At 48.9% G+C, this 12,952-nt stretch overlaps 1 protein-coding gene across 1 annotated transcript in view; it reads right to left on the reverse strand.

The window, feature by feature from the left end:
* Positions 1-12,693, reverse strand: part of LOC138293578 (peroxiredoxin) — a 42,014-nt gene extending 29,321 nt beyond the window's left edge. The window contains exon 1 of the mRNA XM_069232843.1: positions 12,560-12,693. The gene's annotated coding sequence lies outside the window, so the exon portion shown is untranslated. The remainder of the gene's footprint in view (positions 1-12,559) is intronic.
* Positions 12,694-12,952: the final 259 nt, after the last annotated feature.

The following is a 12,952-nucleotide window of genomic DNA, read 5'->3' on the forward strand; positions in this document are numbered from 1 at the left end:
GGGTCAAACGTCCCAAATGTTTAACACAGGAGGCTGCCTCACAAATAACTGTCCTTGGACCCGGCAGAGGCCCCGTGGGGTCCTACATCACATCCCTGGTGAGGCTGGTTGGAATGCGCGACCGAGAAGAGGTCAAAGTAGTAAACACACGGAACTCGAACCCAGCAACCCGCAATGCAACGGGGCGTGAGTAAGGCACCGCAGGATGCCTGAAGCTGCCCACGTGAGCGAGCACGCTCCCTCGGTCACCCACCCCCGCGCTGCGCGGGGTGGTCTCTTCCACCATACAGGGTCCTCTTACCCTCCGCTTGTACACAGGCTCCGGGCATGAATGCCGTCACTTCCCCGAGTCTACACGCCCCACTCACAAGCACAATATGCAGGCCCAGTGCCGCCTCAGATGAAGTGTGTGTAACACGTGCATCCAGGCGGCATTTGACACCTGCTCTCCAGCCTGGCAGCCACAGCAGTTTAACTCCCTTGAGCTGTAAACATCTGTTTCACTACATGCTTTGGGTTTGGATGTTACACTGGAACAGCAGCAACATCCTCCTTGGCGCCCATTCAGCCGCGCAGTCCAAACAGAAGCCATTGTGTTCCCTCGCACACCGGCCAGGAGATCTGCTGCGCGCGCCCATGCACAAGCCCGGGATTTCACAGCGGAGGAGCAGTGGTGTGCGCACACCGGAGACCTGTCGGAGCCCACAGTCGTGCCAAGGAGCAGGTGGGGGCGCTGCTACCAGCTCGTGTGAAACCGGACGCGCGGGCACCGCAGGCTGTGCCCTCCTCCCCCACCCTGGAGCTCTCCATGGACACGTAGGGCGCCTCCTGCCCGCTGCCGGGCCCAGCAGGCGGCTAGCCAAGCAAGTGCCTCAAAACAATGGGACTTCACCGGAAGAGGAAAGCAACTAATGCCATCAGAACACAAGCGTTGGCAACAGCCATCTAAAGTTTAAAAATATTAAGTGAAAGTGCCCAGTCTGACGTTACAATGCAGAAACATGAAACATTTATCCATCTAAACAAATACTTCTTAAAAACCATGAAGTGTTAGGAGAATAACCCCATCAGGACTGGTTCTGAAGTGCAGTTTTTTTAAGTAGATGTGCACAAGCAAGCTGCCACTCAGTGAAGACAGCCATAACTGGAGCCGGCTGACCCATCAGCCGGCGCTATAGGTTGTAGTGGTTACAAGAAAATCGGAATGACACCTAAACTGGTCAATGAATGAAGAACGCTGAAAGCCCCAGTTTGTGTGTGTACAGCTTTATCATGAATTCTGGAAAGCGAGAGTCTGGGAAAATCCTGAAGACGTCGGTACGGCAGACCTTAATCAAATTACATTTCTTTTTAAAGTGCCTTCATTTCTATTTCCAAGAAACAGAGTCCTCACGGAGAATATAATATAACATTCCGAGTATTAAAAAATAAAAAACATTGCTGCAGAGTTTGCTTGCATCACGTAGGCCTTCTAAGGGTGGAAGACGGCCATTCCCATGCATCCACCCATGTATTCTGATGCAAACCCATATTTACAAATTATTGTAAACATGGCTTTGTGCCAAAATGGTGCACCTACCAGAGGCCAGTGTAATGAGAAGAAATGTTAATTTCTCCTCGCTTTCTTTGCATGTGTGCTGCAAAGCACAGTACACAGAAAGGAATTAGCCTCAAATGATAACACTGGCACCTTGCAATATGACACAAAGGTGCCTGGGTTGGCCTTAGGCAGCCACAAGTGCACCAGCATAATGACAGTTCTACTCTCCCTTTCACACAACACATCAACTTCACTTGCTAAGAGGCAGCACTAGGGTAAACATTGAGATTTCTAGCACGCTTTCAGACATACCCGTCAGACCTAAAAGGATGCCATGCTATTGAACAGCAATCAGAATATTGAAGTTCTAAACGGCACAATCAAAACCGTGTAGGAACCAAGATGTAGTGTAGGTAGAGAGGATCAAGAGATGCCAGGCCCAAGCTTGCTCTTAACATGAATGCACTACCTCCCCTCCACCACACACTGCAGGGGTTGCCAGACTCACCAGCCTAAGTGAAATTACAGGACTGAAAGATGTCCTGCACTCATGAAGAACATTGGCAGCCTTATAACAAGCAAGATGTAGCAACATGGTCAGTTACCAACTTTGGAACCTGAAGAGCTCCTGTCCCAGCTGCTACGCTAGGCAGCAATGGTGACCCTGGGCAAACCGAAGAGCAAGACATACCTCCTGTGTGGATTAGGTATTATATAAAGGCTGCATCTGGAGAACAGCTGGGACAGGGCATTTTGAGCCACCAACCTCATCTGCGGCGTCCCCCAAGGATCCTCCCTCAGCCCTACGTTGTTCAACGTCTACATGGCACCCCTCGCTCAACTGGCCCGCCAACATCATCTCAGCATCATCTTACGCCGACGACACCCAGCTCGTCCTCTCCCTGACCAAAGACCCGCTCACCGCCAAAACAAACCTCCACGAGGGACTAAAATCCATCGCCGATTGGATGAACAATAGTCGCCTGAAACTCAACTCCGACAAGACGGAAGTCCTCATCCTCGGGCGCACTCCCTCGGCCTGGAATGACTCATGGTGGCCCTCCACCCTCGGACCCCCGCCCACCCCTGCCAGCCACGCAAGAAACCTCGGCTTCATCCTGGACTCCGCCCTCACCATGTCCAAACAGGTCAGCGCCGTCTCCTCCTCCTGTTTCAACACCCTTCGAATGCTCCGCAGAATCTTCAAGTGGATTCCAACAGAAACCAGAAAGACGGTGACCCAGGCCCTCGTCAGCAGCAGACTTGACTACGGCAACGCACTCTACACAGGCATCCCAACCAAAGACATCAAACGACTCCAACGCATCCAAAATGCCTCCGCCCGACTGATCCTCGACATACCCCGCCGAAATCACATCTCCCCTCACCTAAAGGAACTCCACTGGCTCCCGGTAGACAAGAGGATCACCTTTAAACTCCTGACCCACGCTCACAAGGCACTTCACAACACCGGACCCTCCTACCTCAACACCAGACTGAACTTCTACACTCCAACACGTCAACTCCGATCCGCCAACCTCGCCCTCGGACCCCGAATCCAGCGCAAGACATCCGGCAGCAGATCCTTCTCCTTCCTTGCCGCCAAGACCTGGAACTCTCTCCCCACATCTCTTCGCCAGACCCAGGACCTCCTCGCATTCAGAAGGCTCCTCAAGACCTGGCTCTTCGACCGCTGAATCAGCAGCGCTCCCCCCCCCCCCCCTCTCAGCGCCTCGAAACCCTGACGGGTACATAGCGCGCTTTATAAATACTATGATTGATTGAGAGGTGACCACCCAAAACTATTCTGCAGCATAAAACAGTGAGTCCATTTGCAGCATGAATCTAGTTAAAATTCTGTAGTGGCAAAAGCACTGTTGCCAACAGGTGTGGTTCAAGGACAATGGTGCCACCTAGGGATCCTCTTTTTAAACGGGTCACACTCCTGATGAAGTGTCAGGACGCCACCATCCAACAAAGCATTTGTGTGTATAACCAGATCTTGACATTCATTATGAATAATAACTCCAGAGATCTAATCGCCTACACTTCATTTGTCTTCAGGCACCCTAATCATCTGACATCTTCCGAGTAATGATCTCTAATAACCCATCAAGCACAATTCCCATTTCTACTACCTTTCTTCTATTTCCTGGACTGTTTTTCCCGCTGTGTCATGTCACTTCCATTCACCTTATTATCCTTCTCATTTTTTTGGCCTAATTAATTTTGTACTGACTTTTAGTCAGTCTTTTTAGGTCTGACTGCTGCAGCAGCACATGCTCTCTTGCTTGTAAGAGATTGCATACAAGGCACTTGCACCCACTGGTTAAAATTTGTTGGCTTCTTTGTAACTCTTATTTGCTGCTTTTGCATGTAAACTTCACTTACACTTTCAACTGGAGCACAGGCCAAGTGTAGATTGCTGCCCTTAGTCGGATTGTGCTGTGACTGAGGTACTACTTCTAGGTTCTCTTCCCTGCGGTCCTTGAACCTCTTGTCATTTGTGGTTATGTTTTGCTATGCCACACACTGCAAATAATTCTCTCCTTTTAAATGGAGGTTTGGTGTGTAAACAAACGTTATCTGCTTCAAATTGTATTTTCACAAAGACAGGCACAGCTGTTTGCTTTGTAATAGGATTTTTCGTAAAACATGATCCTTCACACATGGGGAGATCAACTGATTTGCTCAATTAGTTTTGAGCACACTGCAAAGCATCCACTCTGCTGTATAGCATGGCTACATAACACTGCTAAAGCCAATAGCTCTCATAGGCGAGACCTGTTGGCTTTGACAATGCTCCTTTGTCTCCACGTTCTCTCCCCATTCACTTATTCGGTTCATATCTCATTTGACACCTCTGTGCTTGAGGGTGGGATGGTCTACTGCGTCCAACGCAGCTGAGAGTACTAGAAATAAGGTGTGCGCGATGGTTAGCAACGATGTGCTCTTAGTGTTGACTACAGACTTTTCTGACTGTGCCAAGTAAGGTAGGTGAATGATGAGTTGGTAATAGGCAAGGTCAGGGTCTAGTATAGTTTCCTTTAGGAGTGGAAAGATTTGTTTAATACTGAGATCTTTTGGAAAGATGCCTTGAGTGAGGGACACCAAGTGTTGAAGGCTCAGAAAGAGGGTCCGATGGCCCACGCATCATTGCTTTAACATTGTAACCTTCAACAATAGTTAAATACATTAGGCTACTTCACAAAGTAGTACAAAAAAATCTGTGCAAACTACAATCATTACAATTACAGTAGCCAGTTACCACAAGAACAGTCATCCAACCTGTGGAACAGACAGCGGCAACCAGCTTTTATAGCAAGCTGATAAGTACACTCGTACAACTCGTGTATTCCGGCACTCATTACCCACCCCTATGCTCTGAGGCCCCAACCTCTACTTCCATCATCACGTAAATGCACTACTGTTTCCACTATAGGACACAACAGCCAACACCCTTTCAACCACAGAAGGGGTGCCCAGGAACCCAATAAAAATCAGAGCGTTCCCAACAACATCATGGCTAAGAAAGAATGTAAATTGCTTTAGATCAGCAGCTTGCTACAAAATTTGGAAAGCTTTAGGTCTTGCAGGGGGAACTGAAATCACCCAGGACCGGAACATCCCTGTTCCCATCAGGATACCACTTTGCTGCTTTAGTTTAGGACATGCCTATTAAGAGTGCTATCAATGCAGTAAAAGCACCATCCTGCTCCCAGAACCCAGCTGACCCTATTATTGCCCATACACCTATGAATGCCTTGGACTTCTAAGCGCTCCACTGCCTTTTGGCTAGGTTTGCGCTCTAGAAAAATAGTGCATACGTGCTATAATACAAAACAGTGACCAAGTGCATTCTTCGCTGCCAAGAACTACTAACATCACCCAAGGGCAGGGCTGCCTGCAAGACACCAGCAGCCCCACCCAGCAGTTTGTTGATGAGCAAGCTATCGACTCAACCCAAAAGGAAAGTCATCACACCAGAAAGAGAAAAACAAAACAGAAATTCTGCCATTTACAGAAGTCAGTCTTTGCCATTTACTCCGTTTCGATGTGTTACGGGTCTAGTCCAGAGGTTAAATTTAGAAAAGCAAAGCTCGGTTGCCTGTTATTTATTCATGAGACTTCCATCTGCGTTTAAAGGTACTTAATTTTTGCTCATTTTGAACAAGTATCTGCATGTATTGTTTAATGGAGCAAGTACTCTTGCAACTGTTTCAAAACAAACAAGCGCACCAGGGCGCCTGTGGTGGCTTTAAGTGCTTGCGGTGAGAAGTCCAACACGCTCGCGTTGGAGCATCAGCTTTCAGTGTGAGCTTGTCTAAGCCTTACAAAGGAATATCCTTGGACTTGTGAGTCCCTGGAAGCTCTCAAGTCAAAACTGAACGATTTAACGACAACGCAAGGGTGTTGCCAGCTCTAAGGTGTTAGAACACTTTCAACATAAAATGGAGGGGGTTTGGGGGGGGCAGGCACTTATTTTGGGGGACCGCACTTATTTCCCCTCTTCAGACGTTTCTAGAGAGGAAGACAAAACATACAAAGCCTAAAAACGAGGAAATAAAAAGCGGAAAACAGTCACAAATAGAGAAAGCTGGAGCCAGCAAGTTAAAGGGGCAGGGACTGCCTAGCAGTGAATGAATGCACCTGGGATAGATTCAAGACTAGCATCGGCCTTCTGAGAAGCACTCATTCTTTTACAAATTAAGCTGGGGGTTGGGTTAGGAACCTTCTGTGAAACAGGAACTTCAGGTTACATGCACAACCTGCATTTGACCTTGAAACTTCACGCAGCCATTGCTTTGAAAGCCTACTCCACCACTGAGGATTTTTAAAAGTAGAATTGAGAAGTGGGCAAGGTATTTCACCCTTCCCTGATAATCTAGCACTTCACTGACATGCGTCGCCCTTTCGGCGAAGCCATTTTCCTCCACCCTCAAACAGATCATGAATTTTCAATTTTTAGCATTACCACTTCCGCTGCAACAAGTCACTGTTTCAATTCGTTTTCTGAAACAAGCATTGACAACGCCAAGAGCTCTCACCAGGAGCTACTGGCACTCCCAAAGGCACACAGTGTTGATGTCAAAAGTGATGCAAATCAGCAAAAAATATATTTGGAATTTACTTTCCAACACAACATGTTTAGGGCTAGACAGTTGTCTGAAGGTAACGCAAATCAGACTTTGCATCAAGGGGGGGGGTGGGGGTCCCCAAGAGCGGTCAATGGGCATTGCCAGGCAGCCAGTTGTTTTTTGATCTTAAGTACTAACAAGCCATAGTAGACAGGGTTTTGCATTAAAAAAGCCCATGTGAGGCAAGTGTAAAGGAGAAAGGTTTTACTTCTCCAAACTCGTTCAGCTTTGCATGTGTGCTGTACAGCAAGTACCCGAAGCATTAAGTGTCTAGACATTGTGTGCTCGAAATGATGCACAAACCGTTGCATTGTGGTGCATGGGTGTGTTTGGAACTGGCGGCCTGGTTGTGCATCAGCGCTAGGGAGACCAATCTAGGGAGCTTAGATTTGGTGCTTCCTGATCCCTCAAGCAGCACAGCAACTTTGGTGGAGGGTGGTGAGCACTGATCAACCATAACATTTTTTCAATACATCACGCCTGAAACACCAACGTACCCTGAAACTACTGGCTGTTTCAAGCAGTCTAGTTTAAAAAAAAAAAAAACACTGCAAAATGATCATTTTAAAGAGCTGATGAGGTACGAGATTGAATGACAAAGAAACGAGCATACAATCTAGCAGGTTGAGGGCTTTAATGTCCTTGGTTGTTTTGTCCCTGGTCCTTGTTTCCGGTTTGGTGCTTTCTGTTTACAGCCTTGTTTTTTTGCCCCGTTTGTCCTAGCTTGTTGCCCCATTTGGCCCTTGCCCATTGCCATATTTCCCTTGCTTGCCACTGCTTGTTTGGTGCCCTTGGCCCTTCCACATTTTCCTGACTTTTTGCACAGTTTTCCAACTTCCTCGCCCACCATTCTTATCCCCGCCGCCCCCAGGACCCACCTAATGGCAGCCGCTGCACGTTGTGCAGCGGATGTGCCAAAGGCAAGCCCATCTGCACCTGGACCATGCCCAACACCAGGACTCCTGGATCTCCGGGCCAACAGATACACCTCAGACCCAAGACCCACCACAACAACTGCAGCATTGTCTCACCATGATCCGCCAAAGGTCCTTTCACCTGCAATACACCATGACCATCCCAACCGACAGCGGGGGCATCGCCATTATGCAGAAGGACTCACCACTGCACTGCCTCGAAATACATCACACCAATCATGGAATACCTCAACTTCCAGGTCAAGCCTGATGCCAAAACCACTATAAGGGATACCCTCACCTACAGACCACCGGGACCCTGCCTCAGCAACACCATCCCAGACCTCATTGCCTCCCTGACAATTTACTCCAACCACTACATCCTCCTGGGGGACCTGAGGACCACCTCACTCCTCGAAAACATGGTTATCATTGGCCTCCCTCAGCTATTCACCGCCCCCACCCAATACACAGGACACTAGACCCAGTCTTCACCGACTGGAGAAATTCTCCCACACCACTGAAGTAACATGGACCTAATACTACATCATTCACTCTACAATCTGCATGATAGCACAACTGGACACCATACCCTCCCCCACCACCACTGGGGCAAAGTCAGACTCCCCCTGATCATCGTCTCAAGAACACCAGGCCCACTTCTGGTGTCACCCTCAAACTGTGCATACAGAATCTCTCCAACTGACTTTCATCCACCACCAAAACAGTAATCCCCCTCCCCTGAAGAGCACCACTAGCAACAAACTCACCAAGTAAGCCACATAGTTCACCCTGGAACTCTGGATTCTCAAGCAGTGTAGCCATACTAGAGACACAGGTGAACCAACAAGATCCACACCAAACTAGACTCCTTTGGGTCTGCCCTCAAGGCATACCACTGCCATCTCATGGAGACCAAGAAAGAAGCACTCAACACCCACATCGAGGCTAGCACCAACCACACCAGACAACTCTTTACTATTGTCAGAAACTTCTCCTGCTCCTCAGCCACAACGAACACCATTCATCCCTCCCAATCCCTCTGTGACAAGCTACCAGACTACTTCCAGCTCAAAATATGACATCTACAAATACTTTGAGCCCCAACCCACCAACCACAACCCACCCCCAGATCTCCGAATGAAAGCAGGTCTCCAAGGACACTGCTGCCATCCTGTCCTCTGTTGATTCCGGATCACCCACTGACCTCTGCCCACACCACTTCAACTTGGTGAAAGTAGAATCAGAGCACCCCTCTCAGAAATTCTCAACACCTCCATCACCACAGCCACTATCCCAAACGCCTGGGAACATGCCAAGGTCAAGCCACTGCTGAACAAACACTACCAAACCAGCTCAAAAATGTTTGCCCCATCATGCTTCTCCTGTCCCTGTCAAAGTCCAGGAAAAATCCAGGAACTGCCAGCTCAGTGAACCTCAAACCTAACAACTTGCTCTACTTGCCCCAATCAAGCGCCAAGACATCCCTGATCACAGCAATTAACACCAGATGCCTCCTAGACCTCGGGTGGGGAGAGGAGGAAGGAATGGGGAACAGCAGCCCTCATTCTCCTCGACTTATCTGTAACTTTAGACACTGTATACCACCACACGCTGATCAGACTTCACGCCATTGGCATCCTAGCAAAGCACTCAACTCTCTCCTCCCACCCTTCATCTCCACCCCAAAGACATCTGTGGCATCCCTCAGGGATCCTGCATTAGCCCCACCCTCTTCAATGCCTACATGACCCTGCTAGCTGACATCACCCACGACTCAACATTATCTCCTATGCTAACACCCAGCTCAACCTATCCCAGACAACACCACAAACCAGCTTTCAAAACACCATGACAGACACTGCCATCTGGATCAAATGCCTTAAGATGAACTCAAAACAGAGGTCATTGTCAGAAACAATCCATCCCCCCTTCTGCTGGATACCCATCTCCACCATAAAGAGTCACCCAGGCCTTTATCGTCAGCCACCTCAACTGTGGCAACGCACTACACGTGAATTACTAAACGGCCCCTGAACCACCTCCAGGTCACTCAAAACACTGCTGCAAAACTGGTCCTTGGCCTCTCCAAATGGAGAAGGATCAACCCCCCACCTTAGGGCGCTCCACTGGTTCCCCATACAGCCAAGATGCCTCTTCAAACTCTTCACTCATGCATACAAGGCCCTCCACAATAACAGACCCCTTTACTTTCCCAGCTGCCTAACATTCCACCAACCAACCTGTGAACTAGGCTCAGCCACCCTCGCCCAGGCTGACATCCCCCACATCTGCTGCAAGTGCTTCAGAGGGTGCTCCTTCTCTCACCTTGCCACTAAGTCCTGGAACAACTTCACACTCTGGTCGCACTTCCCCCTCCCTGAAGGGCTTCAGACAAACTCAAGACCTGACTCTGATCACCACTGTCAGCCGATCAAGACCCACAGCACAGCCAGCCACCAGAGTGACAAGCTTGCACTTCACAAGCACTGCCTGACCGATAATCTGTATACAAGAACAAATGCAGTACTTTCCTGAACATCATACAGGTGGGTATGAGACAGATGCAGCAAGAGGTTTAGCAGTCTTGAAAAGAACTCCAAACATGTTGAGCCACATGGTTTGAATTGCACATCTGGCAGAACGACACACTGATTGGTACCGCAATTTGAATTCAATGCATCTGGAATTCGAGACTATTGAGCAGCAGTCTTGAATGCAAGCACTTTGGATGTTAACTACTCACATGTCATGCACACAGATACAAAGGTTCGTTGTTAACTTATAAGTAAACATTTGAGAGAAGTCCGGAGACCCATTGTATTTGTGTGCTAAATTTCCAAGGTTCCCCAGTTGCAAACTGGGATGTTTTTACTGAAAGTACATCATGTGCAGTATAGCTTTGACGGGAATATATTTAGAGCACGCAGTGCATAACCACCACCTACAAGGTACCAGTTACACACAAAAGCACTCAGTATTCTATTTCAGACAAAGAAAAAAAAAAAAATAAAAAAAAAAAAAAAAAAAGCACAGCTACCACCTGGCACATCAAATGATTTGCCCAGCTCAATGCATGCATCTGGCATGCTTCTTCAGGCACTGTGCTACCCCTGATCTAACACCCTCCTTTAATTAAAACTGAAATTATATATTCAGGGACGTTCCATTCGAGAGAATCTCCTCGCTGGACCATCACATCAGAAAAACATGCCACTACTACCACCATGATAGGGGGAGCCAAATTCTGGACATGCCAATCTGCGAGGTCAAGAACCATCCGGGACAACAGAATTCAGAAAGTGCTGAAGGCCTCATGAAATAATGGATTTTTCAACAACATAACTAATCTGCTTCAGTGGCGTTTTTCAGCTTGTGTTAAATGCTTATGGAAGAGCCAGCAAATAACTTCTGATCCTTTCACATGTTGGCTAGCAAGACGAACTGTGTTTTTGATTGTTCAGCTGAAGTGTTTACATCCTTGTTCTAAATTAAAGGAGGTTTATTTCTCATGATCTGTCTTCGGACACACGCCCGCCCCTTTTGGTTTACTGAACAGCTTACGCTTCATTGTAGAATAGTTTGTGAAATGCAATAAGTATGTGCCTTGCCGTCCCTCGGCGAGGGAAGTATCGCTGCAGCTTTCTATGTGAGTTAGCAGACAAACTGAGTCAAACAAAATTCGTTAGTTTGTTAAAGCCTTTGGTTGGCATATAAGCTGATCAATGTGAACTTGCTGTGGTCAAACAGATGACTCCAGCCATCTTACAGAAGGATAGTACTTTTTCCTGCCCTACGCTAGCCATCCTGTAGTCCTCCTCCATACATTAGGTGTAGCCACAGATTCAGAACTGCCCCCTTATAATGAGATCTCTTCTTTGAGCCACATGCACGCCATCCAATTATTTCCACAAGCAAGACTAGAAACCTACAACACATCAGCCAATCCCAGGTACCAATTTAGCTTCGTGATGAATGGAGGAGTTGTTGTGGGGGGGGTGTACTTGTATCTATCTGGAGATCAGCAAACTGGTCAGCACCGCCGGGTCACTTCAGGTTAACTGCTGAAGAGGGTTAGATTACTGCCTGCCCCCAAAATCACTGGCTTCAGAAGATAGCATTACAGTAGACCTAAAGACAACAAAAACATTTCGAAAGAAGACCGGAATCACCCTTATAAACACAGCTTACCAGAAAGGATCTTGCCGAACCAAAAAATAGCACCAGTATTACTCCAAATCTGGAATTTATCCCACCCATCAGGGGCGTCCCATAACATAAATACCGCGCTTCTGGTCATCAAGCGTGGCATGGAAACCCTCCCTACCTAGAGTCCGTACTGAGGCAACATTCTCCCAGATCCACCATACACAGGGCGGTGCGCTATCCAGGAGGGCAGACGTTGCAGCGCCTCACCTAACAGCAGCGAGGGTTACAAAACAGCCAGTGTATGCAATGGTTGCCACTTTCGGCAGCATTCTATACAGAAGCACACCACACACTCACGGTCACATTGTTCGAGCAACTATCCAGGTGTCGATCGTCCGGATTACGGTTTTATAATTTAATTGTTACTGAATCTAAATGTGCTCGAGGGACAGCTGCGTCGCGCGCACCCTCCTCCGCCAAGTTCAAGGTGGGCGCGCGGGAAACCTTGGAACAGGACTGAACCACCTGCGCAGAGGCATGGGTGAGGGGGTATCATACCGACGCAAACCCTCACCACCCCAGGCGCCTCCGTACTTAGTACGTCCTCAACCGTCTCGCGCCGGTCGAGGCAGCCGATGAAGGCTGGTGCGCGCGCTGCGGGCGTTTGGGAGGAGGTTGCGCGGCCTCTCCCCGGGGCCCCCTGAGCGGGAGATGGCAGCCTCCGGTCCATTTACTGAAATGTACTGTCATTTACTTCGGGCAGTTTCGCACCCCCGAGCCCTGCAAACCTTCGCGCTTCCATTGATCCATAGTCTCACCTTCGGCTGCTGCGCTCCACGCGGTCTTGGCTTCTCGGAGGTTCTGTCACCGGGGCCGGGTGGCGGGCCGAGCTCGGCTTTATAGGGCGGCAGATCTCGCGAGCGAAGCCGGCTGGGGACCTGCCCTCCCTGCGTGTCACCTCCCCTCCCTCCCCCTCCATCCTTCATCTTCTCCTCCTCCCCGCCCCTCATCCGCCCTCGATCACTGTGCATCTCACCGTGCTTCCTCGCTCATCCTTCTCCCACCCCGCGCGCTTCCCCATGCTCCGTCGCCATGACTAGACATAGTTATCGTACTACTAAACTGAACACTTTGCGTCATATGTGCCTGACATACATTGCTTACACACACACCCAACGGCGCCTCCCACCCGGCCCGTGCATCCTCCCATC

The sequence above is a fragment of the Pleurodeles waltl genome, chromosome 4_2 (genome assembly GCF_031143425.1).
Source record: "Pleurodeles waltl isolate 20211129_DDA chromosome 4_2, aPleWal1.hap1.20221129, whole genome shotgun sequence".
Lineage (NCBI taxonomy): Eukaryota > Metazoa > Chordata > Amphibia > Caudata > Salamandridae > Pleurodeles > Pleurodeles waltl.